We start from the raw sequence: 25,852 nt of genomic DNA on the forward strand, positions 1-25,852 counted from the left end.
AAGCCCCAAAACCATCCAGGGCGGCACCCCGTGCAGAGCCTAGGAAAGAGACAACACCATCTTCCTCCAGGAAGGGAATCTCATAAACAGCCTCACGAAGCAAACGCAACCGTAGTGCACCAGTCTGGGAATGAGCCCTAATCGGGAACATCAACAGATCAGTTTCGACCACTGGATGGCGCTGCAGTGAGAGACAGAAAGCCAGTGCATGTTCAAACGAGCACCAAAGGCACCGAAACACGGGTTGCACACAATCCAAAACTGGTCGGAAGGATAGAGACCAGTCACACTCCAAATGTCCCAGGAGTGTTGCTCCAAAATGCTGCATCATGCGTTCACGACACAGCTGCGCTGACGGGAGCAGCAATATAGGATCTCGTCGTGGCGGGACAGCCATTGCGAAAAAATAGCAACAAAAGCAAAACTCCAGCCAACAAAGCCAAAGTAATCGGGAAACCCCCAAAAATGCTTCTGAAAATAGAGTGTATAGCCGAAGGTATCAAACCGAATATGGAAGAGAAGTTGTGAGCAAAACCAACACCAACGGCTTTGAAAAAATGTGCAATACCATAAATATACGTCCCACAAGTTCACCGAAGTGACTCGGAAAGTTAGTATTCAAAAGGGACTGTATCTCCGCCGATGACCTTGCCACCTGAAGTGCGTAGGTCTCGCTAGCAGATGTAAGGGCCACATGCTTTTGAAACAATAAAGCTTTTAGCCGACTCAACTTGTCGAAATTAACCTTGGAAGTAGCAATATGAGGCCAGATGTCCACTACCTCCCTAATTTGAGTGGGGGGAAATAACACATTCCCGCAGTACGTAGCGGCCTTGTTGACAACGACAACATAAACTATTCCGGCACGCATGCCACAGCAGCGTTCGCTGTTAAGAACAATGTAACTGCCGTTAGAAAGCACCTGGAAAGTGTTTTTAATAAGCGGGACTGCAACTCCCTTCAGATAACAAGCTAAGTTAGCAATCGAAGCGTTACACGCCCCGTGCAAGGACAGCTGTTTACAAACCATGGAATGGCTGACAGAAGCTTCGCATTCGCTACCGCTAAGAAAAACCTCCCTCAAACCATTAACACATCTGTATTGAAAGGGAAGCTCCCACACCTCGTGTATGTAACTGTCTCCCAATAGTTCATATCTACCCACCGGAATGTGCTTCAAACAAGAAGTAAATTGCAGAGTGGAGATAGGCAAATTAATAACCCCATGAATCATCCATTCAGCTGACGGAATCTCAGCCACCGTGAAAGGCAGTTTCTCCAATTTCTCAATATTCAACATAACATATGTCGCTTCCTTTTTAGCCATCAGCTGTTGTTGACGAGTCAAATTAAAGGAGACAAAGATCTCTCTGGCAAGAATGTGCTGCCATGGAACGAGACCTGCCTTCAAGGTCTGAAGAGTCGAACCCAGCTGCATGATGGACCGCGTCTGACTCTGCCCATGATATAAAGAAGACTTGTGCGATTTAATAATGTCAATAGCAGAGGAAACAATGCTGTCAATCGTGTAAAGACGGTCAGAAAGGGTATGCATGCCATTATCAAAAACAGACAAATTCTGCATCAGGTTTTCCTGGTCAATCTGCCCCACGTTGGGCGCTACGTCGCGTGGGCTCTCATTATCCTAAATGAGACTACTGGATTTCTAGGCAGCAGGATCGATAACGGTGTGGGGGACTGAGTCTGACCCACGTGTAAGGAACTCTGTCACCCTAAATCCGTTTTTTGCTCTGGCTAACTAGCAGTGCCTCATTTCTCCCACGGGGAAGAAATGATTAGGCAGCCGAGCGCATGACATCTTTGGAACTTCTCAGGGAAGTCGTGGTCACTCAGATCCAAACCAACTCTCTCATTTACAATATGATCTCATATACAAATGACAAAGACAGTATAAGTTTTATATAATGTTTTAATAAAACAACTGTATTTTAGATAATAAGGCGTGAGCCGCAATAACCAGAACAATACAACACAGTAGGATTGAAATAGTCACCAGGAGAGTAAAACATAAGAACAAAGCTATCATAGTGCCTAACAGTTTCTACTCTCCCTCTGCTTGTTCTATTTAGAGCAGAGCATGTTAAGCTTCTAGCTTGCCTTTCCGAATCACTGGGGAGACATCAGCCCTCATACCTGAGCAAAGGCCTGTGATCTGGTTCAGCATCTGCAACGAGGCAGTCAGCGTCTAGTTGTGGTTCCCTGGTCGGAATCTCCCTCTTCCGTGTATTGGGACAAGGAAGTGATTTTATAACTAACATGTCATCGTGATCACAAAATGTCCCTACGCAGGAATGCCAAATCTAAACTCCTACCACGTCTATCGGCAATGTACCAGACTGTATCCTTGACTGAAGGACAGAGTGAATATGTTATGGAGAACTCCAGTGCTGAAGTAGGCAAAACAGTGTGATATGAATAAAAAAACAACACTGTAGAACTGGCTAGTTGAAAAATAACAGTACGAAGCCTAATAAAAAGCATTTAGAGCAAAGTGCACAGAGGCTCTAAGCTGCCAGCAAATGAATAAAACACATCCAGGGCAAAGTGCACAAAGGCCTAAAGCCTGAAGCTAATGCGCAAAGGATACGTAAAACTAACCACACTACAATACCTTAGGCCTCTGTGTGGTCAACTATTATTTTTACTAATCAATCTAATTTCAACTCTGAATCCAATCACTGAAGTGAGTCATAATAAGACTGCATTGGTTTAAACAACCACACTTTTCGAGAGAGTAAAGAGCATACCCACATGGTGGTGGTATGTACATGTCCAACATACATATCCTCCAAACTAGCCTGGAAGGCTTCAAATTAATGCATATAGTGTTTTGATCACATTAATCACTGTGGGTGTAAACATAAAGTTTCTCAAGTTTCATATAAATATAGAAAACCTCAATGTGATTCGAACATGCAACATCAGGCTTCAACCTGGTTTATTGGGGCACAAATTCTACATCCACACCAGCCTTCTTCGCGTCTGCAAGACATTAGGAAGACACAGCAGATGCACCAGCATTTTCTGTCTGTGGCCGGCATAGCTACTAGACTGTCAGGCTCCATCTTGGAAGCATCCTAGTAGCAGCAAACAATTCATGGTCTAACTGCGGTCTGACTAAAGCCATGTCTTACGTGCAGGAAATGCATTGGCCCATAAACTCCATAAGTGAAGCTTATATTCAAATAAACAAATGGCCATTAACCTTTTAGTGTGTCCAACGGATAAACTCCATGATATGATCACGACCAACACTGGGAGTCAGTGAAGCAATAATCAAAAAAGGGATGCAAAATTTGTGAGTCAGCTTGAGGGAACACTAGTCTTGCTCTAACTCAAACTGTGATACAGTAAAAACTACACCCGGAGCCCATGCTGGAAACCCCACCCTACCAAGTCATGTAGTATGTCACAGTGTAGTAAACAATTATGGTCATACATGCAGTATGAAAACATTCAACTATCGATATGTAATGAAAACAAGAGTACATAGAATTCTGTCAGTGAATAGGACATGCATAAATTCAGAATTCATCGCCTCATATCATTAACATCATTGAATCCTTTGTGGGTGCTTTTTAGAATATCCATCCATTTGCACTCTTTGATATTCAGTAGATTTGTCAGGTATCCTCCTCTTTTCGTTGTATTGGTAACTTACACAACTTGCCAATAAATGTCATCCTCAGAATGACCTTGTTCTTTAAAGTGTTTAACCAGTGGGGCTCCTGCAAACCTACACCTTATCCGACTCCTATGTTGTGCCATCTGTTGTCAAGTCATCTGGGATGCCTGGCCCACATACACAATCATGCAAGGCCACTGGGGGGCTTATTTACAAGGAAATGATGCAGCGTGGCACTGCAAGCTAGCTTGCTGCACTACGCTGTGTCATTTTAATGTGCTGGGATGCATCGTATTTGCAGAAATACGGCTCATCCCTGTAATTTCCTCTGTGCTGCATAATTCCTAGTCTTTGGTGTCATTAGTTCTTCACATATACAGAACCATAATCTCTTTAGTGCCCTAGAGATTGTTTTCCTAGGGTAGCCTTTCTCCAATAATTTCTGTTTTAATACTTTTCTCTCCTGGAAGTAGTTCTCCTTTTATGTGCAGCTCCTCAATATACGGAGAAACTGCTCATATGGCAGGTTATCTTTCAGTGCCCACGGAGTGACTCCGTGTCTTTGAACTTCCTGTGTAACGTAGTGTATAATTTACCATTTGTATGCCTGACTACTAGGTCAGTGCATAGTAAAATACAAGTACTGACTCTGGTTATTGAGCCTCATGCCAAAGATTCATAATTCTACTTCACTTACTGGCCAGATAAGGAAAACATCATCAATATTCCTTCTACAGTACATGACTTGGTCATGTATTGATCCAAATGGCCATACACAGTTTTTTTCTTCAAGTTCATTCACAAAGAGATTTACCGCATCTGGAGCCATAGTGACTCTCTTCTTTTGTATGAAAACATCTTTTTTAAACAGAAAATAGTTCATGGTAAATGCCACCTCAGCCAATTTTACTAGCAGGTCTCATCCATTCTAGTCTGTCTAAAAAGTTTGTTAACTATCCCTATCGCTTCATCTGGCAGAATTTTTGTATATAATAATTCCACATCCACGGTTACCAGCCAACTACTCTCTTGGTCCAAATTCAGTCCTTCAACCGGGTTTATTAATTGCATGCTGTCCCTAATGTATGCTTGTGTTTTGGTGACCTCTAGTTTGATGTATTGATCAATAAACCTGCGTAAGGTTCCAGGACCGAACTATACCCTGATACTATTGGCTGACCAGGAAGTTTCAACACATTTTTATGGCTCTTTGACAATTTATACATTACCGGTGTTCTGGGAAAGGGGTGCTTGAGGTAAGCATACTCCTTATCCGTAATTGTCCCTTGAGCGAACGCCTCAGATGTGATATATTTAATTTTTTCCTGTATCTTTTTCAGGAGATCTGTGGGTATTCTTTGATAATGTCTTTTATCTTGTAATTGTCTGGCAGTTCCCCCTCATAGCTTTTAGTGTTTTGTATGACAATGGTGCCATCCTTGTCTGCTGGCTTGATTGTTATATCAGTATTCTTGGTTAGGTCCATCAACACATCAATCTCATCCTTAGTAGTATTATAGGGAATAAACCACTTTTTCTTTCACTTTTTGCCAGGGCCCCTGGAATTATGGGACAGGAGACAGCCATATTATGCTGCAGGGTTTAGTAAATTAGACCGCAAGAAAAGGCAAATTATGCAGCATAATGAGGCACAATTTGTAATAGTATTACTTCATTATTTCATCCTTTTTAAAACTTGGTAATGCCATCTGAGCATTGGTTGCACCTCATTAGTACAGTGTAACATCCAAAGAATATGCCCGTTCCTTCTTTTGAAAAACCCTGATCCACACTGAACTGTCTGAGGTGTAATGTAGACATGACATTTGAGGATCATTCCGATAGTCTGCAATTTCTCGGAAATAGTTGAGTAGCCGAGGGCAAGAAGTGAACATGTGTATTATATCAGCTTCCTTAGCCCTGCATCTGTGACACTTTGAATCCAGCCTCTTGCCCCATTTGAACAATTTATTAGGTGCATGGTATAAATCAAAAACTGTCTAAAAGTGTTGACTTTTGAGGCCGGCATTTCAGAGTATTGGCCCTGTTACCCCAAGTCTTAGTTCCCACCTCATATTCTGAGACTCCATATCGTTTTGAAGGCCCTCAATTAAGGCATCATAAATCTGCCCAGTCTGGCCACTGTGATCAGCTATGTCTATTATCGGACATTTAACAACAGATATTTGAATCTCATCCAATTTGCTGTGGTAGTCCCAAATCTGAAGATACTTATAAAATGTCTCCTTGGGCAACCCAATCTTATCCTGTAGCTCCTGAACGTGACGCAGTTACCAAAGAGCTCTCCCAGCTTCGAACTCACACAAGCCTCATAGCATTTACATGTGCCATCTTGAAATATACCTGGCAAAGTGGGGTAGTTCCAGATAGGAGTATAGTGGTTCAGTTTACTAATGTTGATCCTCCTTCTGGTCTGATGTCAAACCTTGAATGCCCCATCAACAATTTTACCTAGTTTTTTTTATAATAGTGGGGTTGATGTCATAACTTTTACCAGTAATCAGAACTGCAAAGTGCTGTAGCATACATGACTAATGATAAAATACAAAGCTAGATCCTGCCCATCTGCCTCGACATCTAGAGAGGATCATACATTTTGACACCCTCCTCTGCTTCCAGGACTCCCATATGAAGGTGTAACATAGACTTTACAGCTTGGTAAGCCACCTCAGATTAATTGCCAATGATATAGTTCTAAATAGATATAATACTCTTGGGAGTACCATAATTTTTAATACATTACATCTCCCCATCAAGTTAGCTGCAGGATATTAAGTCTTGCTTAATCTTATTGAGCAATGGGACCAAATTTAATTTGACTATCTTCTCCAAACTAGGTGTAAAAACCACCCCCAGATAGACCTCTTCTACCCAATGCTGATCCCCAGAGTTAAGGCCTTCCATACTCATCACTTGGATCTTGCTCTCAATTAAATGGTATCCTGCATTTGCACCAAATGTACTGGCTTCCTCTTCAATAGCCCCAGTGTCGTTGGGGTCAGGTATCACAATCACTATATCGTCTCCATATGCCAGCACTTTATACTGTTTTTGATTCACAGAGACTGATTGAATGTTATTGATGTGTTCCAACCATGCAATGGATGGGTTGATATATAAAGCAAATAACAGGTGCAAACAAGGGCACCCCTGTCTTGTTCCTCTAGTAATAGAGACCAAGCCCGGCCTATTACCCACCCTTGATCTGTACTCTACCCTTAGAGGCCTGATAAAGAGCACTGATAGATTTGATAAAGCCCGAACCCAGTCCTTTACACCTCAATACCTCCAAGAGGTAACCTCAAGAGACTGGTTTGAAGGCATTCTCTGAATCCAGCAGCACAAATCCCATGGGTGAACTAGTTGCCTCTCTATATCCAATAGAGTAATTACCCTATAGACATGATCGACAGTACCTCTTACTGGGATAAACCCATGTTGACGAGGGACGACAAGCTTGGTGATGACCTTCCCTAATCTGCAGGCCAAAACTTTGGCATAAGCCATAGTGTCTGCATTGATCATTGAGATGGGTCTATATGACCCCGGGTTCAAAGGGGGTTTACCCTTATTCTTAAAAACCACAATGTTAGTGTCTTCCCATATTGCTCCTTCTGCCTGGACAGTGGGAAATGTAAGGAACATGGCCTCTAAAAGCTGGGGAAGAAATAACATACAAAATTCCAGAGGGATTTTATCTGGCCCGCTGCCTTCACCCTTGCCACGGAGCCTGCCATGGCTGTTATCTTGTCACAAGCAATCTGCTGTTCAAGGAGAGCCCTTTCCTCACCATTCAGTGATCTCCCCCTAGCTGAATTCAGATAACAATCTGATTGTGGACAAAAATCTTCTGCATACAACTCTGTGTAGTAGTTGCCGAAATCTGCAAGGATCTCTGAGGGATTTTTGTCCTCGTCCCTTCAATAGTCTCGACCCCTCTTTTTGCTTGCTTCTGCCTAATACTGTGTGCCAGCAGCCTGACGCTGCGCGCCCCATATTCATAGCAGTCGGTCCTGTAACTTTGATATTTGGCTGCCACCTCCTTGCTATACTGACCATTAATTTTAGCCTTGCTTGCTGGAATTTTCTGCATGATTTTTCCACAGTCCTGCCCCTTCCCAATTAACTTAGCCAGTTCAACTTCATACTTGAGGGCTCTATCGGACAGCTCCTACTTAAGGACATGATTTTGACGTTGTTTAATTAAGCTAAAACTCAATGTCTCCCCTCTTATTCCTGCTTTTAGGGAGTCCATACCATTTTAGGAGAAACTATTCCCTGATTAAGCAAAAGAAACTCCTTTAGCCATTTACGCTTATGTACCACATAATCCTCTTCATCAAGGAGTTTCCTATTGAATGTCTAGATTCTAGACAGTCTTACAAAACCGGCTACTGCTCAGTCAATACTAAGGGATTGTGATCCAAGAGCACCCTGGGGAACCTTTGAATACCAATCTGTCCCACTAGGGATGCAGAAACCAAGAAATAATCAAGGTGCACCAACTTGTTATGGGGATTAGAGAAGAAAGTAAACCCTGGGTCAGGCTTCTTAAGGACCCCCATAAGTCAATCTTTAATCACTTGCTGAATGGCGTGATACACTAATGGTTTCCTACCAGTATGCCCAGGACATCCCGGATCTCTTTTCAACTTCAATATGAAGGTTAAAGTCCAAGGTTAAAATAAGAGGTGCTGGCCATGTTGCTAGTTCCAGATTAAGTGTATGAAAAACATCTGGATCATCTGGGTTAGGGTCATATATTGAGCAAAGTGTGACCCTCTCTGTGCCGAAGCAAAGCCTGGTGAGAAATTATAGCTCCCCAATGTTAACCTATGGGTGTGATAGACCTTGCAGTAGCGAAAAACGAATTTAAGAATTTTTCACTATCTGGACATGTAAAACTTAAAGGCACTTGTCCAACTTTTTAAATACACTGCACCCTGCCCTTGGGGCTGGCTAGGGCCTACTTTAGAGTGACTCATTTATTAAAAAGGAAGGTTTGGTCCTGGCAAGAGAGTTAACTCTCCAGGTTGACATGGCAGATTGAAACTGCATATACAGGCTCTGCAGTGGCAGCCTTGAGTCATGTTTGCATGGCTACTGATGTGAGTATGTGGGTGGCACAACCAGTGCTGCAGGGCCACTAGTAGAATTTAAATAACCGCCCGGGGCACCTAGAGTGCACTTTACGAGGGACTTGCAAGTAAATTAAATATGCCAATCGTAGATACACCAATGTTACCAATGTTTTAATCAGAGAGCACATGCACTTCAGTATTGGTTAGCAGTGGTAAAGTGCCCAGAATCCTAAAGCCAACAAAAATAAATGCAGCGAAAAGTGTAGGGGAAAAGGCAAAAGGTCTGGGGATGACCCTGCAGAAAGGGCTAGGTCAATACCGCATAAGCCATCTGCTGCATAATCTGCAACTTTTAACAATTATTTTTCTAGCTCAAAGCAATAAAAACACTGATAAGAAGTAGCTATAAATGCAGTAACACTTGTTGCTGCACAGTGGAAAGCCCTTCACACAGGCTGACTGGTCATCTTTCTGTTGCTTATTGCTGTGTTTTAGTGTTAGATTGGGGCTAATGAGTTAAAACCTCTTTCCAGCTAGTAGTAATATGGTAAAAGTTAAAAATGAATGAGGTAATACTATCACAAAATGTGCCACATAATTTGCCTTTTTTTGCTGCACATTAGTAACCCCTGTCCTTTCCTGCCACATATTATCAACAGTTCTTCTCTAAGTTCACTAATACCATTATCATTAGGGCATGGGCAGGAATATTTCTCAATTCTTACTAATTGCATCTTAGTGCAGTGATATAATCTGTTGTACTAAGATAAAATGTTTATGTGTGTTAAAGAAATGTGCACTTTTGAATTTTGATAACATCGTCTCCCTATCCTCTATCCTAGGTGAAAAATGCCCATTGGTGATGGGACTTGTTCTTTCTTTTATTGTACGCCTTTCAGGGCACCATGGCTATCATCCATAAAGGGTGAAGGCTCATTTCACACCTAAGAGTGCTTCAAGAACCCATCTAATTACTGTTTTCATGCAGATGCCACAATTAGATTTCTGAAGCCCTTTCAGCCCAGGACTGCAAGGACCAGGGGAGGGGCCTGCTCACTCCCCTGGGTCTTGCAGCGCTGAATCTCTGCTGCTCCCCAGAGCCTTGTAACACTGGAGTAGTTTCCAAAGCAGTGATCTGGCGTGTGGCCTCTTATTTGTGAGCAGGAGCAAGGCCATGGGCAGCTGCCCACACTGCCCATACCAAGTGCTGGCCCTGCCCTGAAATGTATGCATCAAGTTGATCTAGTTGAGAGGGTCTCCCTACCACATAATGAAATGTGTGTTGGTACAGGAAAGCTCCCTGCATGGTAACCAGGCAGGTACCTCTTCCCTGAGTGACACATCAGTAAATAATAAGACTGGCATTCTGACTTTTGTTTGCTCAGCTAACACTCATGTACATTAAGGACCAGCCTTGTCCATGGTAAAGCCAAGATCAAAAACCTGCAACATTAGTGTAATGGTGAAATCCAAATCACCCTACTTGAATTCACTTCCAAGTTCTTCTTGACCTAGGAAGGGGGTGTGCCAAAGAGTACTTGAAGGGCTGTTGTGGGCCAGGTCTGGTGCCTGCATGACAGCAAGTCTCCTAAATGTGACAGGACATCACCTGAAGTGATATCCCCTCTCAATTTGCTGTAGAAGCTGTAGGTATGCCTAGATCCTAAAAGCCTGCCTTTCTGGTCACAGAGGAAAGAAGAGTGTAAGGAAATTCCTCCTTGGCATGGTTACCCCTGACTTTTTGCCTTAGCTGATGCCAAGTTATGATTTAAAAGTGTGCTGAGGCCTGCTAACCAGACCCCAGCACCAGTGTTCCTTCCTAACCTGTACCTTTGTTTCCAGAATTGGCACACCCTGGCATCCAGGTAAGTCCCTTGCAACTGGTACCCCTGGTACCAAGGGCCCTGATGCCAGGGAAGGTCTCTAAGGGCTACAGCATGTCTTATGCCACCCTGGGGACCCCTCACTCAGCACAGACACACTGCTTGCCAGCTTGTATGTGCTGGTAGGGAGAAAATGACTAGGTCGACATGGCACTCCCCTCAGGGTGCCATGCCAACCTCCCACTGCCTATGGCATAGATAAGTCACCCCTCTAGCAGGCCTTACAGCCCTAAGGCAGGGTGCACTATCCCATAGGTGAGGGCATAGGTGCATGAGCACTATGCCCCTACAGTGTCTAAGCAAAACCTTAGACATTGTAAGTGCAGGGTAGCCATAAGAGTATATGGTCTGGGAGTCTGTCATACACTAACTCCACAGCCCTATAATTGCTACACTGAAAACTGGGAAGTTTGGTATCAAACTTCTCAGCACAATAAATGCACACTGATGCCAGTGTACATTTTATTGTGAAATACACCCCAGAGGGCATCTTAGAGATGCCCCCTGAAAACGTACCCGACTTCCAGTGTGGGCAGACTAGTTTTACCAGCCTGCGACACACCAGAAATGTTGCTGGCCACATGGGGAGAGTGCCTTTGTCACTCTGTGGCTAGTAACAAAGCCTGTACTGGGTGGAGGTGCTTCTCACCTCCCCCTGCAGGAACTGTAACACCTGGCAGTGAGCCTCAAAGGCTCACCCCCTTTGTTACAGCACCCCAGGGAACTCCAGCTAGTGGAGATGCCCGCCCCCTCCGGCCACGGCCCCACTTCTGGTGGCAAGGCCGGAGGAGATAATGAGAAAAACAAGGAGGAGTCACTGGCCGGTCAGGACAGCCCCTAAGGTGTCCTGAGCTGAGGTGACTCTGACTTTTAGAAATCCTACATTTTGCAGATGGAGGATTCCCCCAATAGGATTAGGGATGTGCCCCCCTCCCCTCAGGGAGGTGGCACAAAGAGGGTGTAGCCACCCTCAGGGCTAGTAGACATTGGCTACTAACCCCCCAGACCTAAACACACCCCTAAATTGAGTATTTAGGGGCTCCCAGAACCTAGCAAGATAGATTCCTGCAACCTGAAGATGAAGAAGGACTGCTGACCTGAAGCCCTGCAGAGAAGACGGAGACACCAACTGCTTTGGCCCCAGCCCTACCGGCCTGTCTCCCCACTTCGAGAAAAACTGCAACAGTGACACGTTCCACAGTGTCCAGCGACCTCTGAAGCCTCAGAGGACTACCCTGCATCTAAAATGACCAAGAACTCCAGAGGACAGCGGCTCTGCTCCAAAGAAGAAACATCTTTGCAACAAAGGAGCAACTTTTAAAGACAACACGTTTCCCGCCGGAAGCGTGAGACTTTGCACTCTGCACCCGACGCCCCCGGCTCGACCTGCGGAGAAACAGCACTACAGGGAGGACTCCCCGGCGACTGCGACCCTGTGAGTAGCCAGAGTTGACCCCCCCTGAGCTCCCCCAGCGATGCCTGCAGAGGGAATCCAGAGGCTCCCCCTGACCACGAAGGACCCGACGCCTGGTAAAGACACTGCACCCGCAGTCCCCAGGACCTGAAGGATCTGACCTCCAGTGCAGAAGTGACCCCCAGGTGGCCCTCTCCCTTGCCAAGGTGGTGGCTACCCTGAGGAGCCCCCCCCCCTTGCCTGCCTGCTTCGTTGAAGAGACCCCTGGGTCTCCCATTGAACTCCATTGCAAACCCGACGCCTGTTTGCACTCTGCACCCGGCCGCCCCCGTGCCGCTGAGGGTGTACTTTTTGTGCTGACTTGTGTCCCCCCCGGTGCCCTACAAAACCCCCCTGGTCTGCCCTCCGAAGACGCGGGTACCTACCAGCTGGCAGACTGGAACCAAGGCACCCCCTTCTCCATTGAAGCCTATGCGTTTTGGGCACCACTTTGACCTCTGCACCTGACTGCCCCTGAGCTGCTGGTGTGGTAACTTTGGGGTTGCCCTGAACCCCCAACGGTGGGCTACCTTGGACCCAACTTTGAACCCTGTAGGTGGTTTACTTACCTGCAAAACTAACAAACACTTATCTCCCCCAGGAACTGTTGAAAATTACAGTGTCTAGTTTTAAGTTAGCTTATTGCCATTTTTGTGAAAACTGTACATGCTATTTTGCTGATTCAAAGTTCCTAAGTTACCTAAGTGAAATACCTTTCATTTGAAGTATTACTTGTAAATCTTGAACCTGTGGTTCTTAAAATAAACTAAGAAAATATATTTTTCTACATAAAAACCTATTGGCCTGGAATTGTCTTTGAGTGTGTGTTCCTCATTTATTGCCTGTGTGTGTACAACAAATACTTAACACTACCCTCTGATAAACCTACTGTTCGACCACACTACCACAAAATAGAGCATTGGAATTATTTCGTTTTGCCACTATCTTACCTCTAAGGGGAATCCTTGGACTCTGTGCATGCTATTTCTTACTTTGAAATAGTGCAAACAGAGCCAACTTCCTAAATTGGTGGATCAGCGGTGGGGTACAAGACTTTGCATTTGCTGGACTACTCAGCCAATAGCTGATCACACAACTAAATTCCAAAAATTGTCATTAGAAACTGATTTTTGAAATTTGAGCTATTTTTCTAAATTTTTAAAAGTCCTGCTAGGGCTTTGTGTTAGTCCCTGTTAGCATTTATTTTAGAGATTAAAAGTTTTATAAAAGCTTGAATTAAGTTCTAGAGATAGTTTTAGATTCTTAAAAAGTATTCCAACTTTTAGAAACTTAGGCGGTCATTCTGACCCTGGCGGTCAAAGACCGCCAGGGCGGAGGACCGCGGGAGCACCGCCGACAGGCCGGCGGTGCTCCAATGGGGATTCCGACCGCGGCGGTAAAGCCGCGGTCGGACCGGCAACACTGGCGGTCTCCCGCCAGTGTCCCGCCGCCCCATTGAATCCTCCAAGGCGGCGCAGCTTGCTGCGCCGCCGAGGGGATTCCGACCCCCCCTACCGCCATCCAGATCCCGGCGGTCCGACCGCCGGGAACCGGATGGCGGTAGGGGGGGTCGCGGGGCCCCTGGGGGCCACTGCAGTGCCCATGCCACTGGCATGGGCACTGCAGGGGCCCCCGTAAGAGGGCCCCTACAAGTATTTCACTGTCTGCTGCGCAGACAGTGAAATACGCGACGGGTGCAACTGCACCCGTCGCACAGCTTTCACTCCGCCGGCTCGATTCCGAGCCGGCTTCATCGTGGAAGCCTCTTTCCCGCTGGGCTGGCGGGCGGCCTGAAGGCGGCCGCCCGCCAGCCCAGCGGGAATGTCAGAATTACCGCCGCGGTCTTTCGACCGCGGAACGGTAACCTGACGGCGGGACTTTGGCGGGCGGCCTCCGCCGCCCGCCAAGGTCAGAATGAGGGCCTTAATGTGTGCTGCAGAAGAGATAGTGATGGAACTCAACCTCACCCCTTACCTGCATCTTAGGATGTCAGAGTTAAGGTCTCTCTGCAAAATCAAAAAGATAAAGACTGGTTAAAACCCTACCAAAGTACAGCTCCAGGAGCTCTTGGCAGAGTTTGCTAAAAATAACCCCTCTGATGATACCTTCCCAGAGGGGGAAGCTAGTGATGTGGAGGATTTCCCACCTCCAATCCTAGATAGGGAGCCCAGGTTTCCTCAAACCCTGTCTCCACAAGTGATAGTCAGAGATGTTGCTTCTCTCACAGCAGAGTCCAACAGCTCTGCAAGCATTGAGGGCAGCCTCAATGAAGATGACCTCCTGCTAGCCAGGTTGACCAAAAGATTGGCTTTGGAAAGACAGATCCTAGCCATAGAAAGGGAAAGACAAAAGATGGGCCTAGGTCCCATCAATGGTGGCAGCAACATAAATAGGGTCAGAGATTCTCCTGACATGTTGAAAATCCCTAAAGGGATTCTAACTAAATATGAAGATGGTGATGACATCACCAAATGATTCACAGCTTTTGAGAGGGCTTGTGCAACCAGAAAAGTAAACAAATCTCACTGGGGTGCTCTCCTTTGGGAAATGTTCACTGGAAATTGTAGGGATAGACTCCTCACACTCTCTGGAAAATATGCAGAATCTTATGACCTCATGAAGGCTACCCTGATTGAGGGCTTTGGATTCTCAACTGAGGAGTACAGGATTAGGTTCAGGGGGGCTCAAATATCCTCTAGCCAGACCTGTGTTGATTTTGTTGACTACTCAGTCAAAACACTGGATGGTTGGATTCATGGCAGTGCTGTAAATGATTATGATGGGCTGTACAATTTATTTGTGAAAGAACACCTGTTAAGTAATTGTTTCAATGATAAACTGCATCAGCATCTGGTAGACCTAGGACCAATTTCTCCCCAAGAATTGGGAAAGAAGGCAGACCATTGGGTCAAGACTAGGGTGACCAAGACTTCCACAGGGGGTGACCAAAAGAAAGGGGTCATAAGACTCCCAGGGGAAGAGTGTTGAGACATCCAAGGGAAAAAGTAAAGAGTCTTCTACAGAGCCCCAAAAACCTGCTCAGGAGGGAGGGTCCAAAGCCTCTTTACAATCCAATTTTGGGTACAAGGGTAAAAACTTTGATCCCAAAAAGGCCTGGTGTCGTAGCTGTAATCAGCAGGGACACCAAACTGGAGACGAGGCCTGTCCCAAGAAAGGTTCCACTTCAAACTCTGCTCCAGCTAACACTGGAATAGCCAGTCTCCAGGTGGGATCAACAGTGTGCCCAGAGCAAATCAGGGTTCACACTGAAGCTACATTAGTCTCTGAGGGTGGGGTGGACTTAGCCACACTGGCTGTCTGGCCCCCTAATATGCAAAAATACAGGCAGCAACTCTTAATTAATGGGACAAGTGTAGAAGGCCTGAGGGATACAGGTGCTAGTGTCACCATGGTGACAGAGAAACTGTTTTCCCCTGGTCAATACCTGGCTGGACAAACGTATCCAGTCACCAATGCTGACAATCAGACTAAAGTACATCCCATGGCTATGGTAACTTTAGAGTGGGGAGGGGTCAATGGCCTGAAACAGATGGTGGTCTCCTCAAATATCCCTGTAGACTGTTTGCTTGGAAATGACCTGGAGTCCTCAGCATGGGCTGAGGTAGAACTCCAAACCCATGCAGCCATGCTGGGTATCCCTGAACTGGTGTGTGTCAAGACAAGGGCACAGTGCAAGGCTCAGGGTGAAAAAGTGGTGTTGGAGCCTGGAAAAAGGGCCCAACCCTCAGAGAAAAGGAAAGAAGACTGGGGAACCAGCTTCCACACAACAAGAGAAAGAGAACCTCTCTTCCCAGGAAGAAGTTCTGCCCCCTGAGGGAACTGAGCCCATGGAGTTGGAACCTTATCAGGTAGAACTCCTAGGCCCAGGGTGACCCACAAGGGAACAGTTGTGTAAGGGGCAAGAAACCTGTCCCTCCCTTGAAGGCCTTAGGAAGCAAGCTGCTGAAGAGACTAAAGGAAAGATCATTGGAACACATAGAGTCTATTGGGAAGATGGACTCCTCTACACTGAGGCAAGAGATCCCCAACCTGGTGCCACTAGGAGAGTGGTAGTGCCTCAGGAGTTTAGGAAGTTCATTCTGACCTTAGCTCATGATATTCCACTTGCTGGGCATTTGGGACAAACCAAGACTTGGGAAAGGTTAGTTAAACATTTCTATTGGCCCAACATGTCCCAGAAGGTAAAGGAGTTTTGTGTCTCCTGTGCCACCTGTCAAGCCAGTGGTAAGACAGGTGGACACCCAAAGGCCCCCCTCATTCCACTTCCAGTGGTGGAGGTCCCCTTTGAAAGAGTGGGTGTGGACATAGTGGGTCCACTTGAACCTCCGACAGCCTCAGGGAACCAATACATACTAGTAGTAGTGGATCATGCTACTAGATACCCTGAAGCAATTCCCCTTAGGTCCACTACTGCCCCTGCAGTAGCTAAAGCACTCATTGGTATCTTGACCAGAGTGGGATTTCCTAAGGAGGTGGTGTCGGACAGGGGTACCAACTTCATGTCAGCATTCCTGAAGCATATGTGGAATGAGTGTGGGGTGACTTACAAATTCACCACACCATACCATCCACAAACCAATGGTCTTGTAGAAAGATTTAACAAGACATTGAAAGGCATGATCATGGGGCTCTCTGAAAAGCTCAGAAGGAGATGGGATGTCCTCTTGCCATGTCTGCTTTTGGCCTACAGAGAGGTGCCTCAGAAGGGAGTAGGGTTTTCCCCCTTTGAACTTCTGTTTGGCCATCCTGTAAGGGGACCACTAGCTCTTGTAAAAGAAGGCTGGGAGAGACCTCTTCATGAGCCTAAACAAGATATAGTGGACTATGAACTAGGCCTACGTTCCAGGATGGCAGAGTACATGGAAAAGGCAAGCAAAAAACTTGAGGCCAGCCAAGAACTCCAGAAGATGTGGTATGACCAAAAGGCTGCTATGGTTGAATTTCAGCCAGGGCAGAAAGTCTGGGTTCTGGAGCCTGTGGCTCCCAGGGCACTTCAGGACAGATGGAGTGGCCCTTACCCAGTGCTAGAGAGAAAGATTCAGGTCACCTACCTGGTAGACCTAGGCACTAGCAGGACCCCCAAAAGGGTGATCCATGTTAACCGCCTAAAACTCTTTTATGACAGGGCAGATGTGAATCTGTTGATGGTAACAGATGAGGACCAGGAAGCTGAGAGTGAACCTTTCCCTGATCTCCTCTCCACATACCCTAAAGTTGGCTCAGTTGATGGAGTGATGTATTCAGACACCCTCTCTGGCCAACAGCAATCTGACTGTAGGAAGGTCTTACAACAGTTTGCTGAGCTATTTTCCCTAACCCCTGGTCAGACACACCTGTGTACCCATGATGTGGACACAGGTGACAGCATGCCTGTCAAAAACAAACTTTTCAGACAGTCTGACCAAGTTAAGGAAAGCATCAAAGTGGAAGTCCACAAGATGCTGGAATTGGGAGTCATTGAGCACTCTGACAGCCCCTGGGCTAGCCCAGTGGTCTTAGTCCCCAAACCCCACACTAAAGATGGGAAGAGAGAGATGAGGTTTTGTGTGGACTACAGAGGGCCAGATGTAGGAAAGTCCCAAATTGCAACTTGCAATTTGCGAGTCCCTGCGACTCGCAAATTGCAAGTCGCAATTTGGGATGCAGAAAGGTGTCTCAGACACCTTCTGCGAGTCGCTATGGGGTCGCAAAGACCCACCTCATTAATATTAATGAGGTGGGTCGCAATTTGCGACCCCATAGCGACTCAGGGCACTTACGGGGATGGAGGCCTGCTGGGAACAGCAGACCTCCATGTCCTTGACTGCTTTTAAATAAAGCAGTTTTTTTTTTTCAAAGTGCAACCCGTTTTCCTTAAAGGAAAACAAGCTGCACTTTGAAAAATAAACCGAAACCTTTTGTTTCGGTATTTTTCAGGGCAGGTAGTGGTCCATTGGACCACTGCCTGCTCTGAAAAATTATTTTGGTCGCCTTCCCGTTTGCGACTGGGTTACCATCCACTTCAAGTGGATGGTAACTGCGAGTCCATTTGCGACCGCTTTAGCGGTCGCAAATGGAATTGCATACCATTGCGACTCGCAAATAGGAAGGGAACACCCCTTTCTATATGCGACTTGGAAATGCATTTTGCTAGTCGGTGCCGACTCGCAAAATGCATTTCTACATAGCAAAGACGCATTTGCGACTCGCAAACGGCGATTTTCGCCGTTTGCGAGTCGCAAAGTCTTTGCTACATCTGGCCCTTAATTCTGTCACCAAAACAGATGCCCATCCCATTCCAAGGGCAGATGAATTGATTGACAAACTAGGTACTGCCAGATACTTAAGTACCTTTGACTTGACAGCAGGGTACTGGCAAATCAAAATGGCACCAGGAGAGAAAGAAAAGACAGAATTCTCCACACCTGATGGGCACTATCAGTTTACTGTTATGCCCTTTGGTTTAAAGAATGCCCCTGCCACCTTCCAAAGGTTGGTGAATCAAGTCCTTGCTGGCTTGGAGTCATTTAGTGCAGCTTATCTTGACCATATTGCTGTCTTTAGCTCCAGCTGGCAGGTTCACCTGGTCCACCTGAAGAAGGTTTTGAAGGCCCTGCAAGCAGCAGGCCTCTCTATCAAGGCATCCAAATGTCAGATAGGGCAGGGAACTGTGGTTTACTTGGGACACCTTGTAGGTGGAGGCCAAGTTCAGCCACTCCAGCCCAAGATCCAGACTATTCTGGACTGGGCAGCTCCAAAAACCCAGACTCAAGTCAGGGCATTCCTTGGCTTGACTGGGTACTACAGGAGGTATGTGAAGGGATATGGGTCAATAGTGACAGCCCTCACAGAACTTACCTCCAAGAAAATGCCCAAGAAGGTAAACTGGACTGTAGAATGCCAACAGGCCTTTGACACCCTGAAACAAGCTATGTGCACAGCACCAGTTCTAAAAGATCCAGATTACTCCAAGCAGTTCATTGTGCAGACTGATGCCTCTGAACATGGGATAGGGGCAGTTTTGTCCCAAACAAATGATGATGGCCTTGACCAGCCTGTTGCTTTCATTAGCAGGAGGTTACTCCCCAGGGAGCAGCGTTGGAGTGCCATTGAGAGGGAGGCCTTTGCTGTGGTTTGGTCCCTGAAGAATCTGAGACCATACCTCTTTGGTACTCACTTTGTAGTTCAAACTGACCACAGACCTCTCAGATGGCTAATGCAAATGAAAGGTGAAAATTCAAAACTGTTGAGGTGGTCCATCTCCCTACAGGGAATGGACTTTATAGTGGAACACAGACCTGGGACTGCCCATGCCAATGCAGATGGCCTTTCCAGGTTCTTCCACTTAGAAAATGAAGACTCTCTTGGGAAAGGTTAGTCTCATCCTCTTTCTTTTGGGGGCGGGGGGGGGGTTGTGTAAGGAAATGCCTCCTTGGCATGGTTACCCCCTGACTTTTTGCCTTTGCTGATGCCAAGTTATGATTTGAAAGTGTGCTGAGGCCTGCTAACCAGACCCCAGCACCAGTGTTCTTTCCCTAACCTGTACTTTTGTTTCCACAATTGGCCCACCCTGGCATCCAGGTAAGTCCCTTGTAACTGGTACCCCTGGTACCAAGGGCCCTGATGCCAGGGAGGTTCTCTAAGGGCTGCAGCATGTCTTATGCCACCCTGGGGGGCCCTCACCTAGCACAGACACACTGCTTGCCAGCTTGTGTGTGCTGGTGGGGAAAACATGACTAAGTGGACATGGCACTCCCCTCCGGGTTGCCATGCCAACCTCCCACTGCCTATGGCATAGATTAGTCACCCCTCTAGCAGGCCTTACAGCCCTAAGGCAGGGTGCACTATACCATAGGTGAGGGCATAGGTGCATGAGCACTATGCCCCTACAGTGTCTAAGCAAAACCTTAGACATTGTAAGTGCAGGGTAGCCATAAGAGTATATGGTCTGGGAGTCTGTCATACACGAACTCCACAGCACCATAATGGCTACACTGAAAACTGGGAAGTTTGGTATCAAACTTCTCAGCACAATAAATGCACACTGATGCCAGTGTACATTTTATTGTGAAATACATCCCAGAGGGCATCTTAGAGATGCCCCCTGAAAACATACCCGACTTCCAGTGTGAGCAGACTAGTTTTACCAGCCTGCCACACACCAGACATGTTGCTGGCCACATGGGGAGAGTGCCTTTGTCACTCTGTGGCTAGTAACAAAGCCTGTACTGGGTGGAGGTGCTTCTCACCGCCCCCTGCAGGAACTGTAACACCTGGCAGTGAGCCTCAAAGGCTCACCCCCTTTGTTACAGCACCCCAGGGCACTCCAGCTAGTGGAGATGCCTGCCCCCTCCGGCCACGGCCCCACTTCTGGTGGCAAGGCCGGAGGAGATAATGAGAAAAACAAGGAGGAGTCACTGGCCAGTCAGGACAGCCCCTAAGGTGTCCTGAGCTGAGGTGAATCTGACTTTTAGAAATCCTACATCTTGCAGATGGTTTATTCCCCCAATAGGATTAGGGATGTGCCCCCCTCCCCTCAGGGAGGAGGCACAAAGAGGGTGTAGCCACCCTCAGGGCTAGTAGCCATTGGCTACTTACCCCCCAGACCTACACACACCCCTAAATTGAGTATTTAGGGGCTCCCAGAACCCTGCAACCTGAAGGTGAAGAAGGACTGCTGACCTGAAGCCCTGCAGAGAAGACGGAGACACCAACTGCTTTGGCCCCAGCCCTACCGGCCTGTCTCTCCCGAGGACAGCGGCTCTGCTCCAAAGAAGAAACATCTTTGCAATAAAGAAGCAACTTTTAAAGACAACACGTTTCCTGCCGGAAGCGTAAGACTTTGCACTCTGCACCCGACGCCCCCGGCTCGACCTGTGGAGAAACAACACTACAGGGAGGACTCCCCTGCGACTGCGACCCTGTGAGTAGCCAGAGTTGACCCCCCTGAGCCCCCCCAGCGACGCCTGCAGAGTGAATCCAGAGGCTCCCCCTGACCGCGACTGCCTGCTTCTAAGAACCTGACGCCTGGTAAAGACACTGCACCCGCAGCCCCCAGGACCTGAAGGATCCGACCTCCAGTGCAGAAACGACCCTCAGGTGGCCCTCTCCCTTGCCGAGGTGGTGGCTACCCCGAGAAGCCCCCCACCCCCTTGCCTGCCTGCTTCGTTGAAGAGACCCCTGGGTCTCCCATTGAACTTCATTGCAAACCTGACTCCTGTTTGCACTCTGCACCCGGCCGCCCCGTGCTGCTGAGGGTGTACTTTTTGTGCTGACTTGTGTCCCCCCGGTGCCCTACAAAACCCCCCCTGGTCTGCCCTCCGAAGACGTGGGTACCTACCTCCTGGCAGACTGAAACCGGGGCACCCCCTTCTCCATTGAAGCCTATGCGTTTTGGGCATTACTTTGACTTCTGCACCTGACCGGCCCTGAGCTGCTGCTGTGGTAACTTTGGGGTTGCCCTGAACCCCCAACGGTGGGCTACCTTGGACCCAACTGTGAACCCTGTGGGTGGTTTACTTACCTGCAAAACTAACAAACACTTACCTCCCCAGGAACTGTTGAAAATTGCACTGTCTAGTTTTAAAATAGCTTATTGCCATTTTTGTGAAAACTGTACATGCTATTTTGCTGATTCAAAGTTCCTAAGTTACCTAAGTGAAATACCTTTCATTTGAAGTATTACTTGTAAATCTTGAACCTGTGGTTCTTAAAATAAACTAAGAAAATATATTTGTCTATACAAAAACCTATTGGCCTGGAATTGTCTTTGAGTGTGTGTTCCTCATTTATTGCCTGTGTGTGTACAATAAATGCTTAACACTACCCTCTGATAAGCCTACTGCTCGACCACACTACCACAAAATAGAGCATTGGAATTATCTCTTTTTGCCACTATCTTACCTCTAAGGGGAACCATTGGACTCTATGCATGCTATTTCTTACTTTGAAACAGTGCATACAGAGCCAAATTCCTACAAAGAGTGTATGACCATGCAGGAGGACAGACTAAAAGGAGCAGAGGCCAGCCATGTTCCTGGTTTATAGACTGCCCAGAGGAATCTGACTGATATTGACAGCAGCCCAAGTCGAATTAGGTCACCTGATCTTCCTTTGTGATTCATGGGGCAAACTGCATGAAGTAAAAGCAAAGCAAATCCGTATACTCTCCAGCTCTCTGGTAATATGTCTAACTTGTGCTGCTGCCTGACTGTGAGCTATCACCACCATCAAATTGTGAACCTTCCCCTAGCCTGGCAGCTGCAACTGCCAAACATATGCACCCACTGAACAGGTCTGCTGTGCTATTCAACCCAGAGATCAGAGTAAGGAGTGAAGCTGTCTGCAACCCCTTTAACTGAAGAAGTTGCTTTTGTTCAATTCTGATTACCACACCATGCAGCGCTGCACCAAGCCACATTTCTGCTGAGCAAGTAACAAGGGATATGAGATCAGAAGATTACAACTAAAAAACGGGCAGTTATGAAGTTAATATGTTCCTGCATTAACTCTTTGTGCTGACCTACTTTCTGATTGCTTATTAAACTCAGACCTAAGCCTAATCTTTGCATATGACTGCATCCTTGATATGGCTGGTGATATGGCAATTACCTAGAACCCATATGTGTGATCATAATATAACCCTACAGTTAAATCAACCATCAAGCTGTGTAGAATTGTGTTTTACTGTGACATTAAAGTACTTTCCTTTACTAAGACAGACACTGGCCTGGACAGTGAATTATTGTGTCTGTTGTTGTGCAGAAGGGGTACACATGGCCCAGCTTGCAAAGCCATCACAGGATTTCCCCGGACACCAGACGTAAACAACTACAAACACCTCAGTTTTCACTTAGTAGCACATGTGCCCTGCATCTCCTGAACAGGGGCTAGCAACATGGATGATTGTAAACATTCTGTGATTTGTAGGTTCTGGAACTGACAGATCAGTTGAGACTTTGTAGCTCAGCAAGGAAATAACTGGAATAAAGGAGTTATCTATGTATCAGACAAAAAATACCTAGCCATCTTAATGAACTTGTCACCATGGTCTTGTTGTTAGCCCAGCAATATTTCCTTACTGCCTGCCAGACCATCATAGTTTAGAGAAAACATAGGACCTGATTACGAGACCACCAATATGGTGGGGGTGAGGCTGCCGTCAAGCCAGAGGCCTCACCCGGTTGTATTACAATGTTTCCACTTGGCTGAAAGATGGAAATATTGTATTATGACAATTCCACCTATCAGCCCGGTGGAAACAGTGTGGTGGCATTGGCCTTGGCTCTCTTAGGGAGCTGAGGCCAATGTCGCAACACACAAGCGCCCTCATAATGTGCACTGTCTGCAATAACACGCAGTGCGCATTCCATGGGTGCTGGCAGGGGGGGCCTGTGGGCCCCAGTGCTGGCTTTCCACCAGCCTTTTCATGGTGGGGACCCTACCATGAAAATGCTCGCAGAAAGTGAAGTCTTGATCAGCACGACAGTGCCGAACTTGGCACCGTTGTGGGTGACCACAACTTCGACTGCTGCCAACCCATGGGGATCCATCATCCTGGCAGAAGTGGCGATCTCCTGGCAGGTGGACCACCAGGAAGGAAAGCTGGCGGTTGGACCATCAAGATTGTCGCGTTCCGACCCCCACCACAGGTTTGGCAGTCCATGGACTGTCAAATTCTTAATCAGGGCCATAGTCTTAGACATTACTGTGAACTACAACAAATGTGACCTTAAAAACGTACATACTTTGAAACAAGGGTAGCAGGGACTTAAAATAAATATTTTCTTTATGGTATCAATCCTAATAAATCATCCAGACAAAAAGTTCCCATTTCCTCATCTGAGCCCTGGTGACAGACCTTGCTTGTAGATGAGAGTAAGCAGAAACTGCAAACAAATCAACTTATTCATCACAGTTTAAATCTTAATCTAGGGGAGTCAATGGTGAGAGTTTATGTGAGTTTCAAAGCTTTATTTAAAATCTTTAATTAGTGAATCTTATTTTTGTTCAGCCACAAAATATCGATAAATTCATAATCAATATAAATCATCAATATCAGAGCAAATGCATAAAGCATGTTTTATTAAGGAAAAGTCCCAATTCTAAGCTATGGAGAATGTGATAAAATGTTCTGTTAGAACCCATAAAGAGCTCTAGCTTTTAGAGGTGAAAGCATGAAGCTTTTAGCATTAAATCTCAATTAATAATCAAGACAGAACTTTCCATAAAGAGAGGTTCAAGAAACGCTGTAGAATCTCAGAGCAGCATAGATTTAGGCATGGAAAATGAAGGGGTCTTGCCGGATGAATATGAGAAGTGTCTTACTCTAGGGCACGTGCATTTTGTAATATTTCATATCAACAGTTTAAACATTTAGCTGCAGTTCTTGGTTGTCTTGTCCAATCAGCACACTGTGTCATCATAGGAACAGTAAAGCTTCTGTTGTCTAAGCAGTCTTAAAACAATGGCTCACAGAAATTAAACTTTTAAAAAGGAATATTTTATGAAACATTTTGCAAGTGAGGGAAAGATTACCAGCTTTCTCTTACTGTAAGACAGTACAATTCATGGTTAGTCCTCTGCATTACACTATGATCTAATATGGTTCTCATCCATTCTAAATTAAATGTACCACTGTTCCTATGAAACATCCAAACGAAAGTAGCTAAACATTTTAGTACCTCATTTTATTCTGTGAAAACTATGCCTATGGGGAGGTCGAAATCTAACAATTTCACCTAAATCATACATTTCTCATCACATTTGTGTCACTGAAAGCTTAACATCTCACATTCCTGACCAAGGTCAGGATTTGTAAAAAGAAAAGAAAATGCATTCTGAAGATTGTTTAACTAAATACGTTAATGTGAAAGCCTAGTGTTCTAATTTGCTTTTAAAATACAGCTTTTTCTTTGATGTCTACAGGTTATGTTTACATGTTAATTGCAATAATTGTCATTATTTAAAACTGAACTTGCACAAACAACAATCATTTCACAAATGTGCTTAGCCATCAACACATGCCTTGTGAAAGTCACACTCCCCACTCACTTAAATTGGTCTTGGTAGCCACAAAGCAATGCCCTCCTTATTTCTAACCTCCTCTTCCCCACTGTTGGAAATGGCCCTTTTTGCAGGGTCATCCCCAGTCTTTTTGCCTCCTGCCTCCTATTTTGTCTGACCTGTTGCTGCTGGCTTTTCAACTCTCAGCACTTTACCACTGCTAACCAGTGCTAAAGTGCATATGCTCTCTGTGTAAAATTGTATGTGATTGGTTTATCCACGATTGGCATATTTGATTTACTAGTAAGTCCCTAGTAAAGTGCACTAGAGGTGCCAGGGCCTGTAAATCAAATGCTACTAGTGGGCCTGCAGCACTGGTTGTGCCACCCACATAAGTAGCTCTGTAATCATGTCTCAGACCTGCCACTGCAGTGTCTGTGTGTGCAGTTTTTAACTGTAAATTCGACTTGGCAAGTGTACCCACTTGCCAGGCCCAAACCTTCCCTTTTCTTACATGTCAGACACCCCTAAGGTAGGCCCTAGGTAGCCCCAAGGGCAGGGTGCAGTGCATGGTCCTGACAGTGAAATATTGCTAAATTTGTTTTTCACTGTTGCAAGGCCTGTCCCTCTCATAGGTTAATATGGGGGCTACCTTTAAATCTGATTAAAGTGTAGATTCCCTTTGGGAGCAGATGGACATGTGGAGTTTGGGGTCTCTGAGCTCACAATTTAAAAATACATCTTTTAGTAAAGTTGATTTTGA

This window comes from Pleurodeles waltl, chromosome 1_2 (assembly GCF_031143425.1).
Source record: "Pleurodeles waltl isolate 20211129_DDA chromosome 1_2, aPleWal1.hap1.20221129, whole genome shotgun sequence".
Lineage (NCBI taxonomy): Eukaryota > Metazoa > Chordata > Amphibia > Caudata > Salamandridae > Pleurodeles > Pleurodeles waltl.